The following is a 6543-nucleotide window of genomic DNA, read 5'->3' as shown; positions in this document are numbered from 1 at the left end:
CACTAGGGAGATACTCACTTTCACCTATTAGATTGGCTAAACAAGTCTGAAAATACTAAATATTGGCAAGAATGTGGGAAAATGGAACTCATACACTGCTGGTATGAATATAAATTGATGCAATTACTGTGGAAATTTATTTGGCAGTGTGTAGTCAGGTTGAAGATGCATGTACTATGTCATCTAGCAATTTCAATTCTAGGAGACATGTTTATAGACTAATAGGAGGCTACTGCAAGAACATTAACTGCAGCATTTTTTGTAATGGAAAAAATGGAAGCAACTTATGCATTAATAAACTATGGAATATTCATATAACGGAATATTATATATCGCTTAAATGCACCTCTATCTGTTACAGTATAAACATAGGTAAAATGTTTAGAAATTCATAATGTTGGGTGAAAAGTCATAATGTTGTGTAAAAGAACAAGTTGTGGAAGATTACACACAGATATGCTCTAACTTGTCATAATGCAAAAATCACCAGAAAATGATTCATTTAACAAATCTTTATTGTAGGCACAATTCTAGGTACTTGGGATCACTGAAGAAAGCAGAGATCTCTTCCCTTGCAGACCTTACATTTCAATGGGGAAAGACTGAAATAAGATAATTAGCATAATAAGTAAATAAATTATATAGTGTGTTAGATGGTGATGAAGCAAAAACAGAGGATGGTAAGGGGGATAGAGAAAACAGAGTGGGCAGTTTGCATCATTAAGTAGGATGGTTCAGGTAGGTCTCATTGATATAGTGAGATGTGAGCCTTGAAAATGTGAGAGAATTTAAATGAGTGGATCTATTGGAAAAGAGAACTTCCTGGAGGAACAGACATTGCCATGGTCCTATGGCAAGAGTGAGCCCGGCTGTTTGTAGAATAGCAAGAAGGCCACAGCTGTGGCAGAACGAGGAGGGCAGAAGAGATCAGAGATATAATGGAGAACCAGAAAATGTCAGGCTTCTGCAGGGACTTTGACTCTGATTCCAAGTGGAATATGCTGTCTTTGCAGGATTTTGAGCAGAGAAATGCCATGATTTGATTTATATTTTAAAATGATCACTTTAATTTTTGTGTTGAGAATGCACCACCGTAGGGGAATGAGAGTGGAAGCAGAGAGGCATGTTAGAAAACTGTTGTAGTTATCCAGATGAGAGATGATGGTGGATTCGACCTTACATGTACCAATGGAGATGGCGAGAAGTGGTTGGATTTTGGAAGCATTTTGAAATAGAGCCAAAATGATTTGCTGATGGATTGGAGAGAAAGAAAGAAATTGAAGGTGATGTTAAGGTTTTTGGCTCAAGCCAGTGTACAGCTGGAGTTGCCATCAATTGAAGTGAGGAAGGCAGTAGGAGCAATAGGTTTTAGAGAACAGATCAGGAGTTCTGCCTATGACAGTTTGAGTTTGAAATGTCCATTAGACTTCTGAGTGGAGGTGCTGAGTAGGCAGTTGTATATATCAGACAGGAGTTTAGGATGAAGATCTGGCCTGCAGACATGAATTTGGAAGTTAACCTAGAAATATTTTGTATTAGCTATTGGACTGAAAGAGATCACCAAGGGAGTATACATAGGAATGCAAAGAACAGGGATGGAGCCCTGGGACATTCTCATTTTAAGAGGTTTGGAAGAAGAGAAGCCAGTAAAGTAAACTGAGAAGAAGCAGTTAGTGAGATCAGAGAGTGTGGTGTCCTGGGAGCCAAAGGAAGAAAGTGAACCAAAGAGGAGTGACTCATTAGCCATGCCCAATGCTGCTGATAGGTTAAGTAAGGTGAGGACTAAGAATTGATCATTGTATTGAATAATGTGAAGTCACTCATGACCATAACCGTAACAGGAGCAGTTTCAACTGATTTGTGGAGGTGGACCCACAAATCAGGTGGACCCTGATTAGAATGTGTCCAAGAGACAATGGGAGGAGGAAAATTGAGGACATTGAATAGATACCACTATTCAATGGTCAGGGGATGAGAGAGTGGTCAAACTAGGTATCTGGAGGAAGAACTTTCCTGATAGATGAAACAGACATTGCAAAGGCTCTAAGACAATAGTGAGTATGACTTGTTTGAGAAACAGCAGGGAGGCTACAGCTGGGGCAGAGTGAGTGAGGAACAGAACAGGCAGAGAGAGTGGGAGATAGGAAAGGATGGTCATCTGGCGCTCCTTATTGGCCCCAAAGTAAAGTAGGTAGAAGGCCTAAGGGAATGTAGTCTTAGACAGAAACACTGGTTCCAACGAAGCCTTATATTATGTATAGAAACGTATTTCATATGTATCTGTAAAAGAGATTTGCATCAAAGGGGAGCAAAGAAATTGGGTAATGGCAGGTGGTAAAGTGGAGCCAAGAGAAAAAAAATATATATATATATAAAATAATTTATTATATATGCTTTTTCCAATTTTGTAATCAATGTTTCAAATTCCACAAAAAATTGGCCTGTATATATATATAGTGTACATATGATGAATATTTGTGTGTTATATAATAAAGATGAGAAACAACAGTATAATTGAATCCTGATTGAAATGACCCAATAGAGAGCACAACACTGATAACGCTGGAGTTAAGGGAGAGAAAGAAGGTAGTGATATCATTCAGTTGATAGGAGAAGAAGATATCTAGTGAGAAAGGAGAGGGGCTGGCTTTAGAGGGCAGTCTGGAAATATCATTATATTAATTTGCTAAGGTTGCTATAACAAAATACCACATACTGGGTGACTTAAACAACACACATTTATTGTCTCACAGGGTTGGTTTCTTCAGAGGCTTCTCTCCTTTGCTTGCAGATGGCCGTCTTCTCCCTGTGTCTTCACATGGTCAGCCCTCAGTCTGTGTTATCTGTGTCCTCATCTCTTCTTATAAAGGCACCAGTAGTATTGGGTTAGGACCCATCTTAATGACCTCGCTTTGACTTAAGAGGTAATTATGTTACATTATGAAGTACTGGGGGTTAGAACTCCAACATATGAATTTTGGAGGGACACAATTCAGCACATAATAATCATATGTGATATCAACAGGAAGACCATGTGTATGGATGTGGGTGCAGGTAGGTGAAGTGATGTGGTGGTAGGAGTCTGTAGAAGCTCTCTTCTGATGGCTTCAATTTTCTAGTGAAACAGGAAGCAGTGGAAGAGTTAGGATATGGAGACAGTGTCAGGAGTTTCAGGAGAAAGAAGTTGCAAAATAATCACTTGGAAAAGTCAGAAAATTAAGGGACAGGAGACCTGTAGCATGATTGCCTAGCAGCATTAAAGTCTGGTTGAAGTTCATGGTCATGAAGTTAAACTGAGAGTTGTTATGTGGTTGTGAATTTTCCCCTAGCCAGCTTTAGCTGTATGGGTGAGGGCTCATGGGGAAGTAGCTGGATTTAGCCAGGAGTTGTGATTTTGCCAAGCAACACAAAGTGAGAGAGGGGCGGGATTGTGGAGGGTATATGTAGAGGAGTGGTTGTAAAGACTGAGCATGACATCTGAGCTAAGAAAGGAGAAGAGAGAAGACAATAAAGGGAAGAAGAGATAGTAAAAATCTGATAAGATCAATGGATTAGAGATTCTGGTGAGGTTGAAAGAAAATGGGGTCCAAAGTGAGTGGGCTGAAAAGAGAGGGGTATATGGTCAGAAAGAGGGATGTTCGAAATTGAGATTACAGAGGGGTTCCCAAAATTATAGTGACAAGGGCTACGGTATGGCTACATGAGTGGGTACATGAGTGAGTAATTGAGGTGGAGTTGAGCACAATGTCATGGAGGAGAAATGTTCAAGAAACAGAAGGGGCTAGTTTGTCAGATTATCAGAATGATTTTTTTTTTTTTTTGAGATGGGGGTTTTGCTAGGTTGCCCAGGCTGGCTCAAACTCCTGGGCAATCTTCCCAACTTAGTCTTCTGAGTACGTAGGACTATGGTGAGTGCCACCATGTCTAGCTTTAGAATGATTGATATTGAACTCACTAAGAATTAAGATAGGACAACTACCATTGAGAATGATCATGTTCTCAGAGACAAAATGAGAGTCTGAGAAAAGAGGGGAGAATATTTCTGACAACAGCAATAAGAGCTGGTTGGTGACACTAGCTGTCAAAAACTGGAAGTTTTTAGGGAGATGGGAGAGGGATTGCTATCTAAAGGCAGCAATGAGAAGCAGTAAAGTCACTTACACAACTTTTAGGATCTGTGGTACAGTGGTGGTAGGAGAGAAAAATCATCTGCTCCTTGTGAGTGGGCTTCAGGGTATCCAGAGTCCTCAGGGAAGGGGGCATTCAGAGAAGAAGCTTAGACTATGGAGGAATTATCGTGGGTGCATTGTGTTTTATTAGTAGGGGAGGGGTGAGAGAGTGACCTAAAGAGGGGACATGGACACAACCTTATGGAGGTTAGAATGTAGCAGTTGAGAGGTGTCTTGGGATACTCGTGGTGACTGGCACAAATGGAGATAAATGCTATCATCAGTTGAGTTCTAATAGATTCAAAGGAGATCAGGTTGGGAGGATTTTGAGGTTTGGGCTATGGAGAGGTGGGTATCTGGAGATTCCTGTCAACCCCAAGGGATGTAGGGGGTGTGGTCTTAGACTTGGATCACTGGTTCAAACAAGGCTTCATTTTGCTCCTTCATTGTGCTCAGAAATCACATTAATCTGTAATGACAGAAAAATAGGCCAGAGGGCCAAGATGGCTGACTAGAAGCAGCCAGTGTGCCTGGCTGTCATGGAGTGGAATGGAAGGGGAGAGTAAATATAGCACCTTCAACGGAAACATCCAGGTTCTCACATTGGGATTAATCAAGGAAATAACTTGACCCACGAGAACAGAGAAAAGCAAAGCAGGACAACAGCACACCCCGGTGCAGCACAAAGCCAACGGAGGCTCCCCGCCGAAAGAAATGGTGAGTGAATGTGTGGTCCTGGGAACCCATGCTTCTCCCGTGGATTTTTGCAACCCACAGGTCAGGTGATCCCCTCGTGAGCCCACTCTATCAGGGCCTTCAGTCTCACACACAGAGCTATGTGGAGTCCTGGCAGGACAGCAGACGTGTGGAGAACTAGGAACTTTTTTTTTTAAATTATACTTTATGTTCTAGGGTACATGTGCACAACGTGCAGGTTTGTTACATATGTATACATGTGCCATGTTGGTGTGCTGCACCCATTAACTCGTCATTTACATTAGGTATATCTCTTAATGCTATCCCTTCCCCCCGCCCCCCCCCCCACCACAACAGGCCCTGGTGTGTGATGTTCCCCTTCCTGTGTCCAAGTGGAGAACCAGGAACTTTAGATACTCTGGCTATCTGGGCATTCTGGCAAAAGTAGCTGCAACTCCAGCAAAGCAGGAGGTTAGACCCCTGTATCTACCCCTAGGAAAGAGGCTGAATTCAGGGGGCCAAGCAGCCATGGTGTGTGGGTTCCACTTCCACAACACCTCACAGGATAAGACCTACTGGCCTGGAATTACAGCTAGCCACCAGTAGCAGTGCTGCACCTACCTGGGACAGAGCTCCAAGGCAGAGGGGCAGGCTGCCATGTTTACTGTTTGGGTGACTTAGCCCTTCCAGCCTTCCGGCTTTGGAAAGTCCAAAGCAACTCGGGGTATAAGGGATCTCCCAGCACAGCACAGCTGCTCTACCAAAACATGGTCAGACTGCTTCTCTAAGTGGGTCGTGATCCTGTTCCTCCTTACTGGGAGGAACCTCCCAACCGAGGCCTCTAGCCACCCCGCTGGTGATCTCTGGGTGACAGAGATTTGAAAACTCCCTGGGACAGATCTCCCAGAGAAAGGGCAGGCCCCCATTTTTGCTTCTGCAGTGGAGCTGTCCTTGCAAACTTCGGGCTAACAAAGAAGCAAAAACCCTAAGTTCCTTATGCACACCCCCAAGAAGCTACAGTCAACCCAAGGAGAGGAGGGCAGTTTGTCTCTGATGGGTCCCACATACCCTCTACTGCTTTTCACTGGACAGGGAACCCCTGAATTGGGCTTACAGCACAGAAACTCTATCCCGGGCTAACTGCACTGAGCTATTGCTGACTCACATTTCTCTGGTGTGGAGCCCCCAGGAGACAAGCAAAGTGGTGAAGCAGCAAGTCAGCTGATGTGGAGCACAGAGGCTGTTGCAGGAGCATCTGCAGCAGAGCATGGCCAAGCATGGCCATCCCTTTAAGCTTAACATGCTCCCATAAGAGACTTTAGCACTATGGGAACTGTCAGACCTGATCACTGCAGGGCAGTCTTGCACATCAGACAGGGCTGGTCAGACCTGAGCACTCCTTGGACTGCTGTCCTCTCCCTGTGCCCCAGCCTGGCCACACCTGCTTATAGGGCAGTCTTGCATGCCCTGGGGTCCCACACCATAGCTTCTGTGTTGGTGGATCATGCCTGACTGGTGGAAAGCTCCAGTGTGGCGGCTCCTATGGCTGTGTACCGGCCTGCATGGTAACTCCCCATAGCATAGCTTCCCCCAAGCCCACAGCAACTCTGCACATCACTCTGCGGGCACCTGTCTGCACGGGTGGGTTTTGCTTTACTTGCCCTGCCAGCATGTGGGA

Source organism: Piliocolobus tephrosceles, chromosome 12 (assembly GCF_002776525.5).
Source record: "Piliocolobus tephrosceles isolate RC106 chromosome 12, ASM277652v3, whole genome shotgun sequence".
In the NCBI taxonomy this organism is placed as follows: Eukaryota; Metazoa; Chordata; class Mammalia; order Primates; family Cercopithecidae; genus Piliocolobus; species Piliocolobus tephrosceles.
This window is presented reverse-complemented; position numbering follows the sequence as displayed.